Source organism: Ovis aries, chromosome 3 (assembly GCF_016772045.2).
Source record: "Ovis aries strain OAR_USU_Benz2616 breed Rambouillet chromosome 3, ARS-UI_Ramb_v3.0, whole genome shotgun sequence".
NCBI classification, from domain to species: Eukaryota; Metazoa; Chordata; class Mammalia; order Artiodactyla; family Bovidae; genus Ovis; species Ovis aries.
Window position 1 is genome coordinate 183,765,487 of NC_056056.1, and position 21,731 is coordinate 183,787,217.

The 21,731-nt window shown below is 39.7% G+C and overlaps 1 protein-coding gene across 2 annotated transcripts in view; it reads left to right on the forward strand.

Moving 5' to 3' along the window:
* The window catches only part of AMN1 (antagonist of mitotic exit network 1 homolog), a 78,705-nt gene that overhangs the window by 54,715 nt on the left and 2,259 nt on the right, over window positions 1–21,731 (forward strand). The window lies entirely within an intron of this gene.

Genomic DNA, 21,731 nt, shown 5'->3' on the forward strand with positions numbered 1-21,731 from the left:
AAATGTTAATCGTGATGATGATGGTGATGGTGATGGTGGTGATGGCCAAGGCTCAGTAAATGCTAACTGTGCTGATAAGGATGATGGTGGCAGTAGTAGTGGTCATGATATTAAACATGATGCCTTATGTAGTCGTTCATATTATTACATCTATCAAATATGCTAAATGACCTGTTAACTGTAATCACACCAAGCTGTAGCTATTGAGATTCAGAATCATTCGGCTAACATGGCACTTCACTTAATTAGTCACAGCCTTTGGCTTGTATAAGAGCCATGACACCTCTTTCACATTATTCCTACACATGGGTCCCCTACCACAATATAACCTGGTTCTCACTTGTAAGTCAGTACTTAATGCCCTGCCCTTCCAGCTTATTTTCCTAATTATAGTTTAATAGTTACTGTCCTTTTGACAACTTCCACTTTTTCTGTTTGAACTGCCAATCTAAACTAAGCCTGTAATGGGTTATATTTGGTTATTGAAGACATCTGTAATGAAGATTAAAATCTTATTTTAGGTAGACATTTTTCAGAACACTAACGCCAAAACTTTAGTTGGAAACTATTACCAGTGGGTACCTCTGGGGAAGGTTGTGGAGAGACAAGAGTAGGAAAAAGCTTTCATCATATACTCTTTTGTCCTTTTGAATTTTGTACCATGTGAATGATTTTACCTGTTAAAAATTAATAATCATAATTTTAAGAAAATAATTTAGAACCAGAAAAATTTCTGTGACTGAGTACAGGGAATCAGTTAATGTGAACACTATTCTGAGGGTTGTGAGAGGCAGGCAGAGGCTTTCTAGTCATCAAACAAGGCAGAAAATTACATTTTAACAAGAAGGCTATTATTATAAGGTGGAAGAGTCCACAATATGTGAAATGTAATTGCAGCCATTTTTGATAATAGGTCTTTTCAGAATACCAACTAAAAGTGTGTAAATCTACTCAGTGAGGTATATGTATATTTAATCAATACACTGAACAAGAAAGTGGTATTCATAAAGTGACTCCATTTTCCTCTCACTGTATTAATTACAAATTTGCTCTACAGGAGTTAATTTTTCCCAAACCCAAATGAAAATCTCAAACATGTGCCACTGACTTTTCTTATTATTCCCATGTAATACTCCAAATGAGTTCAAATTAAAGATGTTCACTCCTCCAGTTAGCTCAGGTTTGCTGTAGGTGGAAAGGCTGCTGTGTTAAGGGAATATTGTTAGTTTCCCTGTTTTCCCTCCTGATTCTCCTCCTCCTTTCCTAAATCACCCACCATGGTTTCTGACCTCAGCAGTGTTAGTGCAGGGTAGGACTGCGATGAGCAGGAGGGCAGGTAAGGGAAAAAAAGGTCTTACTTGAGCACTACTGCTGTGATCTAGTTGCAGCACCATGGGCTCAGTGGGTGAGCTGATCCTGATCCATACTCTCACAAAAGTGGGGCACTGTTTACCTTCTTCAGAGTCCACTTTCTGCCATTCCCCTCCTCACTGCGTGTATCTCCTATCTACAGTTCTCTTGATTCAAGCAAATGTGTCTCGTGGCTAGTAGCAAGCTTTTTCTTCCTCTGCCCTCATGCCTTTAGCAGCATACCTTCAGTTTCTTTCTGTTGAGGTTGCCTCAACCATCTAGGTTGCTTTCATGAGCAAAATACAAGGCAACCCATGCCAGCCCACATCTGTCCACAGGGAACACAATACTTTAGATGGTGAGAGTGCAGATATTTCCCCGCTTCAGTACTCTCTTTGGCCCCATGGACTCTTAACATAGCCTGCTTTTTAGTTTTCTTAGGTCTGATGTGTACTGTTTGTGATGTGTATTGTGTGTGATGTGTATTGTGTTCCCCAAGCTCCAAGGGACGTATCAGATTCTCCAACTGATCCCCTTGGAGCCCTCTCTCACTAGGCTTCAAGGGAAGAGCAAGCACCTGCAGCCCTCTTTCTAGAACTCAAATCACAACTGTCTTCAAAGAAATCCTTTCTTTAATTTCCAATTTTCCATCACTTCCCATTTTTACACTTTTATATCTTTGAATGGATAAGGCACCAAAGATTCCAAAATCAGTTTTCAGCCAAGCATTTGCAAGTCATGTACAAGTGGTCTGGTATCTCATTTCGGAATGAGAGAGTAGCTGATACCTCTAGTCCTAGAACCTTAGCTGGAATAATTCTGGTTTAATGTTCTATTTGTCTCAGATCAGCTTGACTACCTAACATGTTATAAACTCAACATTTGGTAATTTTACCTTGATCATCTTTCTGGTTACAATTTGGAAATAGTTAATCTGGCATTTCGTCTCACTTTTAATAGAAATGAAAACAGAGTATACACAGTCAACCAGAAAAGCTTCTCCTTAGGCAAACTGCTTAAAACAATTATCAAAGACCTTATAGGTAATGAAATATTTAGAAGATACAACCAAAGAACTGAAAATTTGAGTACAAGACCAATATTAAAATGCTTAAATGTGCCTGTATTAATTTAGACATGGCTAATGAATATGAATTGAAAATATGTTGTGTGGTTAGTCTGATTTTTAAAGCAAAAAGACAGTTTTGAGATAAATTCTATAATTACTGAGATCACTGGAAACCAAAGATATATTATCAGCTGGTGAATTAAAGAGAAATGCCTATCTGGTATGATTATATAACACTGGATGTAGACTACTGGAGTGTGTTGCTGTTTCCTTCTCCAGGAGATCTCCTTGACCCAGGGATCAAACCCAGGTCTCCTGCATTGTAGGCAGATTCTTTACTGCTGCACCACTGGGGAAGCCCCTGACTGTAGACTCTTTTCCCATCCATATCATGACTCAAAATACTGAATTTACCAGCTCTCATGTGACCTAGAATAGAATGACAAATAACCTCCCTCCTCAGTCTCCTGGGAGTTCCCTTACCTTACTTCCTTTCCGAGACTCTTACACACACCCCTTTGGAAGTTTTTCTGTTGTGTGGGACTCCCCTTCCCTGCAAACCTGGAAAAGGGCTGGCAAGTAAATCTCTTTGTATGCTACTGCTACCTTGTGGTCATATCTTTTTTCTTGTTCTATCACACAATCCCTTGCTCAAGGTATGCAGCATAAAGCAAAATATGTTTGTTATGTCCAAAAAGTTTAGGAAATATATCACTGTAATGAATATTCATTTTTCAAAGGCTCTAAGAAATACTATAGCTAAGAAACTTTTTTTTATCTGAATGTCAAGGAGTTAGAAATTTTCCTCTACCCTTTTAGATTCTTCTGGCTTATCGAAGAATTAAATTGACAGAAGGCAGGTAAAGAGGAGAAAATCAGAATTTACATACATGGGAGAGACCCAAGAGAACTGAGTAACTAGCCAAAGTGTCTGAAACATCTTCAGCAGCTAAAGAGGACATGCAGGGGTAGACATTTGGAACTTCGAAGGAGATGAAGGCAATTCACATGGAGATAAAAAAGCAAATGCTTGGTAAACAAATATTTGTTGGGCCATGCAGAGACCGTGGAACATAAAGGTTCTCTGAACTCTAGCCCCCTCACTGAGTTTCCCCCACCATACCTAGCCCAGATTCTTGGCAGATAATCTCTGATGGGGATAGGAGGACTTATCTGAACTTCCTTTAGGCAGTAAGGGGAAAGGGCAAAGTTTCTTCTGGAGTCTTTTGGGCCTTGATTGTTTTTGGCTTGAAATAATCCTGATGCCAGACATTTTGGGATGGCTACAAAGTTTTGCTCCCCTAAACAAGCATTTCTCAAATTTTTTTTAACACAGGATAATTTATGTGGGTTTTTTTTTTTCAATCCCTGCTTTCCCAGAATAGGAAAGTGAGAAACTGAAATGGTACTTGCCCATTGTGACAGAGTTTTTAATAATAGTGCTAAGATTAAACAAAAATCTCAAGATGAAGTGAAATGAGCACCAATCCTCAGTGTCAGCCACACATAGGTACTTGCCATGGGAGCCTGCCGTCTACCTCTACAAGGATTTAATCTTGTGCTGCTGTAGTTGCTGACCTTCAACACCCCCTGAAAGGAGTTCAGGGTGGAGAAATGAGGCACTCTGTGCTGGTGGGGAGGGGGAAACTGGCAGGTCAGGTCTTCAGATAGTTGGATATAAAATTTTATATCCCCAATTCTTGTATCTCCTCATCTGTAGAAAAGTGCTAAAATCCTTCATGGAGATGATTGTTTCTCGTGACCAGCAGAAAGCTTCACGAGGCTTGAGGCAACTTTCTGGGAAAATGTGTGCTTGATTGCATATACTCTCCCTTCCTCAAAATCACATGTATCTTGACCTTTCCCCCTACATCTTTGGAGCAGTTTCTCTGAGGTGCTTTCTCCTGGGCTGCAGTCCTCATTTTGCCCCCAAATAAAATTTATCTCTTAACTCTCACATTATGCATTTTTTTTAAGTCAACATTGGTCTTCTCAGTTCAGTTGAGTTCAGTCGCTCAGTCATGTCCGACTCTTTGTGACCCCATGGACTGCAGCTCGCCAGGCCTCCCTGTCCATCACCAACTCCCAGAGTCCACCCACACCTGTGTCCATTGAGTCGGCAATGCCATCCAACCATCTCATGCTCTGTTGTCCCCTTCTCCTTCTGCCTTCAATCTTTCCCAGCATCAGGGTCTTTTCCAGTGAATCAGTTCTTCGCATCAGGTGGCCAAAGTATTGGAATTTCAACTTCAACATTAGTCCTTCCAATGAATACTCAGGACTGATTGACTTTGGGATGGATTGGTTGGATCTCCTTGCAGTCCAAGGGACTCTCAAGAGTCTTCTCCAGCACCACAGTTCAAAACCTTCAATTCTTCAGTGCTCAGCTTACTTCACAGTCCAACTCTCACATCCATACATGACCACTGGAAAAACCATAGCCTTGACCAGAGGGACCTTTGTTGACAAAGGTCTCTGCTTTTTAATATGCCATCTAAGTTGGTCATAACTTTTCTTCCAAGGAGTAAGCATCTTTTAATTTCATGGCTGCAATCACCATTTGCAGTGATTTTGGAGCCCAAAAATATAAAGTCTCTCACTGTTTCCACTGTTTGCCCATCTATTTCCCATGAAGTGATGGGACCAGATGCCATGATCTTAGTTTTCTGAATGTTGAGCTTTAAGCCAACTTTTTCACTCTTCTCTTTCACTTTCATCAAGAAGCTCTTTAGTTCATTTTCAGCCATAAGAGTGGTATCATCTGCATATCTGAGGTTACTGACATTTCTCCCAGCAATCTTGATTCCAGCTTGTGCTTCTTCCAGCCCAGAGTTTCTCATGATGTACTCTGCATGTAAGTTAAATAAACAGGATGACAATATACAGTTTTGACATACTCCTTTCTCGATTTGGAACCAGTCTTGTTGTTCCATGTCCAGGTCTAACTGTTGCTTCCTGACCTGCATACAAATTTCTCAAGAGTCAGGTCAGGTGGTCTGGTATTCCTGTCTCTTTAAGAATTTTCCAGTTTGTGGTGATCCACACAGTCAAAGGCTTTGGCATAGTCAATAAAGCAGAAGTAGATGTTTTTCTAGAACTCTCTTCTCTCCAAAACACTGAATAACTTAACTTTATGGACCTCAACTTTCCCTTATGTATAACTGTCAGTCATAAAATTGGGTGATCTGATAATAATACAGGAGTTCCTATACAATGGTTTTTATCATTAAAGTTTCTTAAAGAGAAAAAAGCTGAAGTTTTTCAACTACCCAGATCATCTCTACTCTTCACTCTTTCCTGTCAGCACTGCACCATTGTATATTTTTGCTACCATCATTGAATAAAAATAAATCAGTTCAGTTGTTCATCATGTCCAGCTCTTTGCGACCCCATGGACTGAAGCACGCCAGGCCTCCCTGTCCATCACCAACTCCTAGAGTTTACTCAAACTCATGTCCATTGAGTTGGTGATGCCATCCAACCATCTCATCCTCTTTTGTCCCCTTCTCTTGCCTTCAACCTTTCCCAGCATCAGGGTCTTTTCTAGTGAGTCAGTTCTTCGCATCAGGTGGCCAAAGTATTGGAGTTTCAGCTTCAGCATCAGTCCCTCCAATGAATATTCAGGACTGATTTCCTTTAGGATGGACTGCTTGATCTCCTTGCAGTCCAAGGGACTCTCAAGAGTCTTCTCCAACACCACAGTTCAATAAAAATAAAATGAGTTAATATATTCACCTTATGTTTATTAATTTCTTTTTTCTCCAAAGAAGACGAATGCTTTTTTTTTGAATGCTTTTTTTTTAAACCTGATAAATGAAAGTTCTTTCTTCGTTCCTATCCTAACACTTTATATGCTTCCTCTTTTATATTCATGTGATTTGTCACATCTGACTAGATAAAACAATATGATTTATATTCTGTAAAAAGAAGGTATGTATAGGACTTCCCTGGCAGTCCAGTGGTTAAGACTTCACCTTCCAATGGAGGGGTGTGGGTTTGATCCCTGGTGGGGGTTTCCTTGTAGCTCAGTTGGTAAAGAATCTGCCTGCAATGCAGGAGACCTGGGTTCAATTCCTGGGTCAGTAAGATCCCCTGGAGAAGGAAATGGCAACCCACTCCAGTACTCTTGCCTGGAAAATCCCATAGACAGAGAAGCCTGGCAGGCTACAGTCCATGAGGTCGCAAGAGTCAGACACGACTTAGTGACTAAACCTCCTCCTCCTCAGAGAGCTGAGATCCCACATGCCTCTAGGACAAAAAACCAAAACATGAAACAGAAGCAATATTGTAACAAATTCAATAAAGACTTTAAAAATGGTCCACTTTAAAAAAAGAATTTATGTATATACATATGTTTGTGCAATTCTAGTATTATGTTATTCTCAAAGCAACCTGACCCCCAGATTGGCAGTTACTCATCTGATTCCCTGAATTAACAAGTTTATCTTCTTCTCTGTGTTTCTAAGTTTTTATAAAATTTCTTAACATTACAATCAGACTGTAAGGAAAACTACACATTATAAATTAGGTATTGAAACTATTAGAAGCACTCTGACTTTATATCTGCAGAAGAGACAAAAAAATTATGCTGCTGTTTAAAATATTGTAAATCATAGACATTACAGAAAACAGGAAAATAATTTTAAAATGTATTATTTTAAATTCAGTTATGTCTGCTATGATTTTCAGTAATATCAACTCACATAGTTTTGTTAATCTCCTTAATTGGACATGCATTTCTATTTCTAACCATTATCTAAACATGTTTCACAGTATTCACAGCCATCTAGGTTTAGATTTGAGAAGGGCAATAAAGCAATTAGCACAGACATCCTAATGTTTATATTGAAAGGCAGGAAAACCCAGCAGGAAATCTGGCACTTTGGGTTGACTTGACTCAAATTTTAGTGATATCTGAGGATTTGTTTCAGCTTCATTACTTAACAAGCAAGTTCTTTAGATTCCTGGATAATAAATATGTCAAGATTTACCACATTGAGCCAAGTGGTTTGTTTCAGAGTTTTCTGTAATTAAAGCTGATTCCTTGCTTCAAGGACAACTACTTTTTAAATTTCGTATATTTCATTTTCTGTACCCTAGATTATTCTGTTTCTTCATTGTTCTTTAGTTATCTGTTGCTAATCCAGCATGACAGAACTTCTTTATGCCATACACTGTAATGGCGTAATAGACAAAATGTGCACAGCCTCGCTTATTTACCTGTGTATTTTTTTTAATGTGTTAATTACATTCCCCTTGATCATTTGAAAAACTTAGTTTGTTAATTTATATTCCCTTAGTTTCTTCTTTTTCTTGGGGCTTCAACAGCTCCCATAGTGAATCTCTTTCAAAAAGTGGTCTCCATCTACATTAGTCATAGATTTTTAAAAAGATGGTAAAGTAAAAGATTCCTCAGAAGTCATCTACACAGTTTCTTTGTTTGAAAGATAAGGGAACAGAAATTCAGTGAATTTAGGTGGCTTATCCCAGATATTAAAAATAGGTACCAATAGAACTGGAAGTAAAAAACCTAAATCACCTAATCTACAATCTCCACTTTTTTTTCCAATAGAGGAATTTCCTAAGCCTTTGGTGTCAAGTGGCTTAACTACTAGTAGAGAAGGGAAGGAAGTAGGAGAGTGACATCAAGCATCAGTAATGTGATTGGTATAAATGACCTTTAGAGTCTTTTTCAGTCCCTAGTCTGCTTTTGATGAGTAGCAGAATTTTTATTTAGTTGGTTAGTCATGTCTGACTGCCAGGCTCCTCTATCTGTGGGATTTCCTGGCAAGAATGCTGCAGTGGGTTGCCATTTTCTTCTCTGGAGGATCTTTCAGACCCAGGGATCGAACCCAGGTCTTCTGAATTGGCAGGTGGGTTCTTGAGCCACCAGAGAAGCCCAAGTAGCAGAATAAGCCACCCCAAATATGCCTCTTTGGCATAAGGATTATTTTAAGCTATTTTTCCTGAGAATCAGCAGACACTGGAGGAGCTCTGAAAAGAGTAGAAGTTACCCTTTTGTGAAGAGAGTTCACATTTTTAAAGAAAATCTTCATTTGTAAAATGTCTCCCTCTGTGTCTCCCTCTCTGTGCCAAGAGGAGAGTGAAAGTGAGAAGAGAGGGTGACTCTAAATCAGAATCATATTCAGTGGATAAGGCACTTTAAATCTTCATAGTGAATCTTACTGTTACCAAACTGAAATCGGGTCTCTTCACCTCATGTGCAGCAAAGCCAATCTTCTGACACCAAGCTGTGGTGAGGGAAAGTGCAGGGTGCCAAGCAAGCAGCATGGGCAGCTGATTCTCAAAAGGCGGGAACTCCCTGATGGCTTTCAGCCAAGGGGTTTTTAAAGGCAACATAAGTGATGAGGGTCACAGGGTGCATGATCAACTCATGCATGTTTTTCTGATTGGTTGGTGGTGAAATAGTTGATGTTTTGGGAATCTCAATCATCAATCTGGTTTCAGCCAGTCTTCGGTCAGCCAGAATGCTGGTGGTCATCATGTAGTCAACATCTTCCACTTGGTGAAAGGGGTGTTAGTTTCTGCAGAAAAACTCAAAGATATGCATCAGATTGTTATCTGTATCCCTTCAGGAGGAACTAGGAGTCCTGTGACTCTATTGTTCAAGCTATTATTACTTTTCTTGCTTGATTGCTTTCTTTGTTTCTGCATTTTCTATTTCTCTAATCATTAACTGTTTAAGTGTTCTTTGGAACTCAGTGAAGGCCTAGTAGACACAAGGCTTTTCTATAAATAAGAAGTGGGAGACATGGAGGGGCTTATACCTAGGAGGGCCTGGCAGAGTTTGGTTTCATTACCCTTGTTAATTGTACTTTTACTGGTAACTTTCCATAACCAGTTTCCCAACAATCCCAACATGTCTCAATTGTCTTTAGCTAAAAATGGTGGTAACGTGGGCCATCTCAAGGAATTTACTCATTTTTCCTGGTTATCTCCCATATATACATGAAGTATTCTTGTTGATAAACTTCTGTTTGTTTTTCTTTTGTTAATTCATCTTTGGTTACAAGGGGATCTCAGCCAAGAGCTCAGAAGGGTAAAGAATTTTTTTCCTCTTCCACAGTTTCTACAAAATATTCTGGCAAGAGATCATGAAATACTTAGAGACGCCACAGTTTCTCCCTATAGCATAAGAAACTTACAGGCATTAAATATTCCTACTATTGACTCACTGCCCTAAGTACTCTATATATTTATGAGGAAAAGCTGCCTGATTAGACTGAGTAATGTAAATCTGGAAAAGACAGAGGGCAGAAAGAGATGAGGGCATCAGAGGATGAGATGGCTGGATGTCATCACAATGCAATGGACATGAACTTGGGCAGACTCCAGGAGATGGTGAGGGACAGGGAAGCCTGGCATGCTATAGTCCATAGGGTTGCAAAGAGTCAGACACAACAAGGCAACTGCCCTCTAGCATCAGAATTTGTAATTACATTAATATACACTGTATACTCAGAGCTAGAGGGAAAAGTGTTTTTCTATATATATATGTGTGTGTAATAATAGATTCCTACAGAAGAATGACACACATATATAATCAGAAGTTAAATATTTACATATATTTGATAATAAATTCATAATTAGTAAAAATGCCAAAATAGTCTTAGAAACACTAACTAAAGTATATCAGTAAGTATATGTTTCCCATTTTGTTCTTTTTCAAAACCGTATTGACTGTTCTGATTCCCTTAAATTCCTGTGTAAATACTAGGATTGTTTTATCAATTTCTTTTTTAAAAATTAGGTGGCATTTTGCTAAGGATGGTATTGAATCTGTAGATCAGTTTGGGGAGTACTGCCATGTTAACGAAAACTTCTGATCTATGAAAAAATGGATAATGATCCATGAATCATTTATACCTTTGAATAAATGGACATCTTCCCATTTATTAGACCTACTTTCATTTCTTTCAACAGTCTTTTGTAGTTTTCAGAGTATAAGTTTTCACTTATTTTGTTAAACTTATTCCTAAGTATTCTTTTTGATGGTAATATAAATGAAATATTTTCTTAATTTCGTTTTTTAACCAAACCCAGATTTGGCTGCTTGCATCTCACATGCCAGTAATTCAAGAGACAAGTGTCATTAGAAAAGAAAGTGCTTTAATCAGAAAGCTTGGAGAAATTCCCTGGCATTCCAGAGGTTAGGACTCCATGCTTTCACTGCTGAGGGCCTGGGTTTGATCCCTGCTGAGAGAACTAAGATCCTGCAAGCCACCTGGTATGGCCAAAATAATATAATAATAATGAAGAAGAGTCTTCTCTTGTATTGTTGGAAGAGGATATTTGCTACAACCAGTGCGTTCTCTTGGCATAACTCTAGTAGCCTTTGCCCTGCTTCATTCTGTACTCCAAGACCAAATTTGCCTGTTATTCTTTTTTATCCAGCAAAAGAATCAACAGGTTAGACAAACCACAATGTGCACTCAGGAGAACATAAGTCAGGTGTTCATTTCAATTGCTTACTGATTTCATTTCTATAATTAGTTCTTTTACGATTAGAGGGGAACAGAAATGGGTAAACATGAAAGGAGCAAAGAGCTACTTTCAATTTTTGGATTGTTCATTGCATAGAAATAAATTTATTTTTATATATTGATCTTATGCACTGCAACATTTCTGAACTGATTTATTAATTCTAATTTTTAGTAGATTCCTTAGAAAATTCTATAAACTGTATTATGTAACTACAATTTTTTAAAAAAAGTTTTACTTTTTCCTTTCCAACATGAATGGTTTTTCTTTTTCTTCCATAATTTCCATGGTTAGAACCTCCAGTGCACGGTAGTATAGAAATGACAAAAGCAGAAATCCTTGTATTTGTTCCTGATCTTAGGAGGAAAGTAGTTAGTCTCTCACCAGGAAGGATGACATTAGTGGCAGCTTTTTCATAGATGCCCTTTATCAGGTTGAAGAAGTTCCTTTCTGTTTCTAATATGCTAAATGTTTTTTATCATGAATGTTGGATTTTATCAAATGTCTTTTCTGTGTCTTTTATAATGATAATGTCGTTTTTATCCTTTATTCTATTAAGATGGTATAGCCATAAGCAAAATAATGTCCCCACCCAAAAACGTCCATGTTCTGATGGTTAGAACCTACAAATATACTGACCTTACAATAGGAAGATGATCCTGAGTTACCCAGGTCAGCCCAATGCAATCATTGTTGTTCAGTTGCTAAGTCATGTCCAACTCTTTGCCATGCCATGGACTGCAGCACACCAAATTCCCTGTCCTTCACTATCTCCCAGAGTTTACTCAAATTCATGTCCATTGAGTTGGTGATGACATCAAACCATCTGGTCCTCTGTCATCCCCTTCTCCTCTCGCCCTCAATCTGTCCCAACATCAGGATCTTTTCCAGTGGGTCAGCTCCTCCTATCACGTGGCCAGAGTATTGGAGCTTTGGCTTCAGCCTCAATCCTTCCAATGAATATTCAGGATTGATTTCCTATAGGATTGACTGGTTTGATCTCTCTTGCTGTCCAAGGGACTCTCAGGAGTCTTCTCTAGCACCACAATCTGAAAGCAACAAATCTTTGGCAATCAGCTCTCTTTATGGTCCAACTCTCACAACCATACATGTTGTTGTTTTTCAGTCACTCAGTCATGTCCAACTCTTTGCAACCCCATGGACTGTAGCATGCCAGGCTTCCCTGCCTTTCATTGTCTCCCAGAGTTTGCTCAGATTCATGTCCGTTGAGTTGGTGATGCCATCCAACCATCTCATCCTCTCTTACCCTCTTCTACTCCTGCCTTCAATCTTTCCCAGCATCAGGGTCTTTTCTAGTGAGTTGGCTTTTCCCATCAGGTGGCCAAAGTATTGGAGCTTCAGCTTTAGCATCAGTCCTTCCCATTCAAGGTTGATTTTGTTCAGGAATGACTGGTTTGATCTCCTTGCAGTCCAAGAGACTCTCAAGAGTCTTCTCCAGCACCACAGTTCGAAAGCATCAATTCTTTGGCGATCAGCCTTCTTTATGGTCCACCTCTCACATCTGTATATGACTCCTGGAAAAACCATAGCTTTGACTATATGGACCTTTGTTGGCAAAGTGAAGTCTCTAGTTTTTAATATGCTGTCTAGGTTTGTCATCGCTTTCCTTCCACAGAGCAAGTGTCTTTTAATGTCATGGCTGCAGTCACAGTCCACAATGATTTTGGAGCCCGAGAAAGTAAAATCTGCCACTGCTTCCACTTTTCCCCTTCTATTTGCTATGAAGTGATAGGATCAGATGCCATGATCTTAGTTTTTTTCAATGTTGAGTTTCAAGCCAACTTTTTCACTCTCCTCTTTCATGTTCATCAAGAGGCACCATAGTTCCTCTTTATTTTCTGACATTAAAGTGGTATCATCTGCATATCTGAGGTTATTGATATTTCCCCCAGCAAGCTTGATTCCAGCATTTTACATGAGATACTTTGCATAGAAGTTAAATAAGCAAGGAGACAATATACAACTTTGGCATACCACTTTCCCAATTTTTAACCAATTATTCGATGTCAGTTCTAACTGTGGCTTCTTGACTCATACAGGTTTCACAGGAGGCAGGTAAGGTGAGTTGGTATTCCAATGTCTTTAAGAATTTTCCACAGTTTGTTGTGATCCACACAACCAAAGACTTTAACATAGTCAATGAAGCAGAAGTAGATGTCTTTTCTGGAATTCCCTTGTTTTCTCCATGATCCAACGAATGTTGCCAATTTGATCTCTGGTTCCTCTGCCTTTTCTAAACCCAGCTTGCATATCTAACAATTCTCAGTTCATGTAGTGCTGAAGCCTAGCTTGACAGATTTAGAGCATAACCTTGCTAGGATGTGAAATGATTGCAATTGTATGGTAGTTTGAACATTCTTTGGCATTGCCCTTCTTTGATATTGGAATGAAAACTGACCTGTTCCAGTTTCTGTGGCCCCTGCTGATTTTTCCAAACTTGCTGACATATTGAGTGCAGTGCTTTAACAGCATCATCTTTTAGGATTTTAAATAATTCAGCTGGAATTCCATCACTTCCACTATCTTTGTTCATATTAACAGTAATGCTCTCTAGTGAAAGTTGCTCAGTCATGTCTAACTCTTTGTGACCCCATGGAATTCTCCAGGCCAGAATACTAGAGTGGGCAGCCTTTCCCTTCTCTGGGGAGTCTTCCCAACCCAGGGATTGAAGGCAGGTTTCCCACATTGCACGTGGATTCTTTACCAGCTGAGCTACAGGGAAGCCCAAGAATACTGGAATGGGTAGCCTATCCCTTCTCCAGCCAATTGTCCCAACCCAGGAATTGAACCGGGGTTTCCTGCATTGCAGGTGGATTCTTTACCAGCTGAGCTACCAGGGAAGCCCTCTAAAGGTTTGGCCTGCTTTAATTTAAGGTTCCAATTCTCACATAATCCAGTGAATACATCCTATTCACTAGCTAACGAGCAATAGGATGAATCTTCCCACCTAGGAATAAAAACTTCATCAACCTTAGTCTCTTTTTTTCTTAAAGAGTGGCATTTTGTCTCACAAATCCTGCTCACAGCACCAATTAGTGTTTTGCCTAAAGTTTTCACTTTCATCTCAGGTTCAAAAGATTTGTTAACAAAATAAGCCACTCACTATATACAAATAAATAATAGATATTTATTAGAGAACTATCTACCTTACTTTCAATATAATAACATTAAAAGAAAAGAGAAATAGAAAGAGCAGCGAGTACATCGCCAAATTGGGTTTTGACCAACATCCGGACTTAAACAGTGCTGGAAAGTCCCGTGTCACAGCACATCTGGAGTCCCAGTTGGGAAAGGGTCCCAGGCAGCACATCTGCTCCATGGGTGAGACTTCCAATGCTTCCTAATGCCCACTTGACTTCACGCTGCAGAATGTCTGGCTCTAGCTGAGTGCCCCCACCATTGTGGTTATCTGGGTCTTTAAGACCTTTCTTGTACAGTTCTGTGTATTCTTGCCACCTCTTCTTAATTTCTTCTTCTGTTAGGTCCTTACCATTTCTGTCCTTTATCGTGTCCATCCTTGCATGAAATATTCCCTTAATATCTCCAATTTTCTTGAAGAGATCTCTAGTCTTTCTCATTCTGTTGTTTTCCTCTGTTTCTTTGCATTGTTCATTTAAGAAGGCCTTCTTCTTCCTTGCTATTCTCTGGAATTCTGCATTCAGTTGGGTATATTTTCCCCTTTCTTCCTTACCTTTCACTTCTCTTCTTTCGTCAGCTATTTGTAAAGCCTCCTCAACCAACCACTTTGCTTTCTTGGATTTCTTTTCCTTTGGGATGGTTTTGGTCACTGCCTCCTGTTCAGTGTTACAAACTTCTGTCCATAGTTCTTGAGGCAATCTGTCTATCAGATCTAACCCGTTGAATCTATCTGTCACCTCACTGTATAAGGGATTCGATTTGGGTCATACCTGAATGGCCTACTGGTTTTCCCTACTTTCTTCAATTTAAGCCTGAATTTTTCAATAAGGAGCTCATGATATGAGCCACAATCAGCTCCAGGTCTTCTTTTTACTGACTATATAGAGCTTCTCCATCTGTGGCTGCAAAGAACATAATCAATTTGATTTCAGTATTGACCACCTGGTGATGTCCATGTATAGAGTCATCTTTTGTGTTGTTGGAAAAGTGCTATGAAAAGTTGTTGCTATGGTCAGTGTGTTTTCTTGACAAAACTCTGTTAGCTTCTGTCCTGCTTCATTTTGTACTCCAAAGCCAAACTTGCCTGTTACTCCAAGTATCTCTTGACTTCCTACTTTTGTATTTCAGTCCCCAAGGATAAAAAGGACATCTTTTTTGGTGTTCTAGAAGGTGTTGTAGGTCTTCATAGAACCAGTCAACTTCAGTTTCTTCAGCATCAGTGTTTGGGCGTAGACTTGGATTACTCTGATGTTGAATGGTTTGCCTTGGAAATGAACCAAGATCTTTCTGTCATTTTTGAGGATGTACCCAAGTACTGCATTGTGGATTCTTTTATTGACTGTGAGAGCTACTCCACTTCTTCTAAGGGAGTCTTGCCCACAGAAGTAGACATATTATAGTTATCTGAATTAAATTTGCCCATTCCCATCCATTTTAGTTCACTGATTCCTAAGATGTCAGTGTTCACTCTTGCCATCTCCTTCGTGTCCACATCTAATTTACCTTGATTCATAGACCTTACATTCCAGTTTCTTATGCAATATTGTTTCTTACATCGTCAGACTTTACTTTCACCACCAGATACATCCACAGGTGAGTGCTGCTCCTGTTTTGACCTAGCCACTTCATTCTTTCCGGAGCTATTTGCAATTGCCCTCCACTCTTCCCCAGTAGCATACTGGACACTTTCCTACCTGGGGGGGCTCATCTTCTGGTGTCATATCTTTTGCCTTTTCATACTGTCCATTGGGTTCTCCAGGCAAGAATATTGGAGTGAGTTGCCAACCCCTCCTCCTGTGGACCACGTTTTGTCAGAACTCTTCAGTATGACCCATCTGTCTTGGGTGGCCCTGCATGGCATGGCTCATAGATTCAGTGAGTTATGCAAGCCCCTGCCCTACAACAAGGCTGTGATCCATGAAGGGGTTTATTGTCTGTCACCTTGCCAATTCATATCATAGGATGCTTTGTCCAATGTAAAATATATGATGTGTTTTCACCTCAGTTTTCATGAATTTTCAATACATTCAAGTTTCCTTTAAGATTTGATAAATTATAATAATATGTACACCAACATATATCAACTTTTCGATAGAAAACTACTGCCATAGGTATACATATCAATTATTAGTTGAATCTTACTTTCAGAATTGTTTAAAAAAATTGATATTGGCAAATATACATAAAATTTACTATTTTAACCATTTTTAGGATAGAATTCAATGGATTTAAGTACATTCATATCATTGTGCAGCCATCACCATTAACTATCCCCAGAACTTCTTCCTCATCCCAAACAGAAACTCTTTACCCTTTAAATAATAACTCCGCATTATCCTTTCCCCCAGCCTCTGGCAACTTCTGTTCTATCTTCTGTCTTTATGAATTTGCCATTATAATCAGATTTTTTAATGTGACAATTAATGTGTCCTGTCACCACAACAAGACTGTCCATGAAGGGGAAAATAGTGTACATTAATTAATTCCCAAATGTTACGCTAACCTTACATTCCTAAGGTAAATCCCAGCTGATCATGTCATATAATCCTTTTTCTGTGTTGCTAGATTTGGTTTGCTCTTGTCTTATTGAGGATCTTTGAATATATGTTCATAAAAAATATTGACCTGTTGTTCTTTTTCTCTGTGTGTGTAATGCCTTTGTCTGGCTTTTGTGTAAAGGTAATACTGTCTGCATAGAATAAACTAGAAGGTGTTCCTCCCTCTCATATTATAGATAAGGTATAAACTTCTATACATAGTTTTGTTATAGTTGCTGTCTTTATCCATCCTTTTACTTTCAACCTATTTGAAATCTGCCATTAATCTAAATTTCCTGTAATAATAGACCTCCTCTGTAATAACTAATGATACTTTTAAAACAATGAAAACTCCATTTGTTGTATTTTTAGGCACTTAACAAAATTAGCTGCCAATGTAAACCTTGATTTCACAACTATAATTTCTTGTTTCCAGATACTCTGTGGTTCTCTTTCTTGTACTAAATCTTAATGTTTGACTTATTTTTGTTTTACTTAAAATAAAATCTAGTAACCATATGTTGGGCCCTCTTTTTTTCCTTGTTGTTGCTGTTGTTTAGTCATGTCTGACTCAGCGACCCCATGGACTGCACCATGCCAGTCTTTCCTGTCCTTCACTATCTCCCAGAATTTGCTCAAACTCATGTCCACTGAGTCGGTGATGCCATCCAACCATCTCATCCTCTGTTACCCACTTCTCCTCCTGCCCTCAATCTTTCCCAGCATCAAGGTCTTTTCCAGTGAGTCGGCTCTTTGCATCAAATGACCAAAGTATTGGAGCTTCAGCTTCAGTATGTGTCCTTCCAATGAGTATTCAGGGTTACTTTCCTTTAGGATTGACTGGTTTGATCTCCTTGCAGTCCAAGGGACTCACAAGAGTCTTCTCCAACACCACAGTTCAAAAGCATCAATTCTTCAGCACTCAGCCTTCTTTATGATCCAACTCTCACATCCATACGTGACTACTGGAAAAACCATAGCTTTGACTATATGGACCTTTGTCAGCAAAGTGATGTCTCTGCTTTTTAATATGCTGTCTAGGTTTGTCAGCTTTTCTTCCAAGGAGCAAGTGTCTTTTCATTTCATGGCTGTAGTCATCTTCTACAGTGATTTTGGAGCCCCCCCAAAATAAAGTCAGCCACTGTTTCCATTTTTCCCCCTTCTGTTTGCCATGAAGTGATGGGACCAGATACTATAGTCTTAGTTTTTCCAGTGTTAAGTTTCAAACCAGCGCTTTCACTCTCCTCTTTCACCTTCATCAAGAGGCTCTTTAGTTCCTCTTAGCTTTCTGCCATTAGGGAGGTGTCATCTGCATATCTGAGGTTATTGATATTTCTCCCAGCAATCTTGATTCCAGCTTGTGCTTCATCCAGCCCAGTTAAATAACCATGGTGACAGTATACAGCCTTGATGTACTCCTTTACTAATTTTGAACAGGTCCATATCTGGTTCTAACTGCTGCTTCTTGACCCACATACAGGTTTCCCAGGAGGCAGGTAAGGTGGTCTGGTATTCCCATCTCTTTAAGAATTTTCCACAGCTTGCTGTGATCCACACAGTCAAAGGATTTAGCATAGTTTCTTTAAGTCTGAGAACCACTAAGACTAGGTTGAAAGTGAAAGTGAAGTCGCTCAGTCGTGTCTGACTCTCTGCGACCCCATGGACTGTAGCCTACCAGGCTCCGCCGTCCATGAGATTTTCCAGGCAATAGTCCTGGAGTGGGCTGCCATTTCCTTCTCCAGAAGACTAGGTTAGAGATATGTTATACATACAACATAGATTGTTCATTGCTTTACAATGTTTTGTTGGTTTCTGCCAAACATCCAATCAACCAGCCATAGGTTTACATATGTCCCCTCGGTCTTAAGCCTCCCTCACACCTCCCACCCTATCCCACTCCTCTGGGTTGTCACAGAGCACTGCTTGAACTACCTATGTCATACAGCAAATTCCCACTGGCTATGGCAATGTATGTTTCAATGCTACTCTCTCAATTTGTCCCACCTTCTCCTTCCCCTGCTGTGTCCACAAGTCTGTTCTCTATGTCTGTGTCTCTATTGCTGCCCTGCAAATAGGTTCATCAGTATCATTTTTCTAGATTCCATATATATGTGATAATATACGATATTTGTTTTTCTGACTTACTTACAGACTCTAGGTTCATCGACCTCACTAGAACCAACCAAATTCGTTCCTTTTTATGGCCGAAACTCCTGAATAATTTTTTAACTAATTTATTTTAATTGGAGGCTAACTATAATGTGATAGTGCTTTTTGCCATACATTGACATGAATCAGCCATGGGTGTATATGTGTCCCCCATCCTGAACCCCTCTCCCACCTTCCTCCCAATCCCATCCCTCAGGGTTGTCCCAGTGCGCTGGCTTTGAGTGCCGTTCCATGCATCAAACTTACTGGTCATCTCTTTCACATATGGTAATATACATGTTTCAATGCTATTATCTCAAATTATCACACCCTTGCCTTCTCCCACAGAGTCCAAAAGTGTTCTTTACATCAGTGTATCTTTTGCTATCTTGCTTATGGGGTCATCATTACCATCTTTCTAAAATCCATATATATGCGTTAATATACTGTATTGGTCTCTTCCTTTCTGACTTACTTCATTGTATAATAGGCTCCAGTTTCATCCATCTCATTAGAACTCAAATGCGTTCTTTTTAATAGCTGAGTAATACTCCATTGTGTATATATACCACAGCTTTCTTATCCATTTGTCTGCCAATAGACATCTAGGTTGCTTCCATGTCCTAGATACTGTAAACAGTAGTTCAGTTCAGTTCAGTTCAGTTGCTCAGTCGTGTCCGACTCTGCGACCCCATGAATTGCAGCACCCCAGGCCTCCCTGTCCATCACCAACTCCCAGAGTTCACTCAAACTCACATCCATCGAGTCGGTGATGCCATCCAGCCATCTCATCCTCTGTCGTCCCCTTCTTCTCCTGCCCCTGATCCCTCCCAGCATCAGAGTCTTTTCCAATGAGTCACCACTTCGCATGGGGTGGCCAAAGTACTGGAGTTTCAGCTTTAGCATCATTCCTTCCAAAGAAATCCCAGGGTTGATCTCCTTCAGAATGGACTGGTTGGATCTCCTTGCAGTCCAAGGGACCCTCAAGAGTCTTCAACACCAGACTTCAAAAGCATCAATTCTTCGGCACTCAGCCCTCTTCACAGTACAACTCTCACATCCATACATGACCACTGGAAAACCATAGCCTTGACTAGATGGATCTTAGTTGGCAAAGTAATGTCTGTGCTTTTGAATATGCTATCTAGGTTGGTCATAACTTTTCTTCCAAGGAGTAAGCGTCTTTTAATTTCATGGCTGCAGTCACCATCTGCAGTGATTTTGGAGCCCAGAAAAATAAAGTCTAACACTGTTTCCACTGTTTCCCCATCTATTTCCCATGAAGTGATGGGACCGGATGCCATGATCTTCGCTTTCTGAATGTTGAACTTTAAGCCAACTTTTTTACTCTCCTGTTTCACTTTCATCAAGAGGCTTTTTAGTTGAGCTTTAAGCCAACTTCTTCACTTTCCTCTTTCACTTTCATCAAGAGGCTTTTAGCTCCTCTTCACTTTCTGCCACAAGGGTGGTGTCATCTGCATATCTGAGGTTATTGATATTTCTCCCGGCAATCTTGATTCCAGTCTGTGCTTCTTCCAGCCCAGTGTTGCTCATGATGTACTCTGCATATAAGTTAAATAAGCAGGGTGACAATATACAGCCTTGATGTACTTCTTAAACAGTAGTGCAATGAACATTGACCCCAGTGTTCTCTTGGGGAGACCCCAATGTGTCGCTTTCAATTCTGATTTCCTCATTGTGTATGCCCAGCTGTGTGATTGCTGGGTCGTATGTCAGTTCTATTTCCAGTTTTTTAAGGAATCTCCAGACTGTTCTCCGTAGTAGCTGTACTAGTTTGCATTCCCACCAACAGTGTAAGAAGGTTCCCTTTTCTCCACATCCTCTCCAGCATTTATCCTGAATAAGTTTTAAAGTAATAAAATTGTAGCAGTATTTTTACATTAGAAGATATTATAAAACTGACTTTGTAAAATCACTCCTATATATTGTGATAACTGAAAACCATCTAAATGTCTATCATATACATTGGTTAAATTACAAGGAATTCATATAATAGTTATCTATTTAAAACCATGTTTTGTAAGTATATGACATGGAACATGTTCAACAGTTGGTTAAGTTGTCCTGTTCTGGTAACTACTCTGGAGAAGGTAATGGCACCCCACTCTAATACTCTTGCTTGGAAAATCCCATGGATGGAGGAGCCTGGTGGGCTGCAGTCCATGGGGTCGCTGAGAGTTGGACACGACTCAGTGACTTCACTTTCACTTTTCACTTTCATGCATTGGAGAAGGAAATGGCAACCCACTCCAGTGTTCTCGCCTGGAGAATCCTAGGGACGGCGGAGCCTGGTGAGCTGCCATCTATGGGATCACAGTGTCGGACACGACTGAAGTGACTTAGCAGTAACTACTCTCTCCCCTAACTTTTTTCAGCATTTTGCAGGTTCCCAAGGTGTTTTGCCATACCTGCTGGCTTCCTTTATCATACTTTCTTTAATCACTCCTTTTTAAATAGTCACTTCATTAACCACTGTTCAAACATGCTACTTTAGCATGTCATCTAATTCCTAGCAGGACCCTGAGAAAGTTTAACCCTGTTACTCTCTGTTTGGTGTAATTAAGATAAAATTAAAGGACTTCCTTGGCAGTCTAGTGGATAAGAATCCAGCTGCCAAAGCAGGGGACATGGTTCAAACCCTGGTCAGGGAAGATCCCAGATGCTGCAGAGCAACTAAGCCCATGTACTACAACTACTGAGCCCATGCTCTAGGCCCTGTGAGCCACAACTACTGAGCCCGTGTGCCTAGAGCCTGTGAGAAGCTACCACAAGAGAAGCTCACTCACTGCAAAGAAGAGTAGCCCCCACTCACCACAATGAGAGAAAGCCTCTGAGCAACAATGAAGACCCAGCACAGCCAAAAAAAAAAAAAAAGATGAGATTACCGAGAAAATAAGAAATGCCTGTTTTTTCAAAGTATCACTATGTTTACTGCAGCTGTGTTA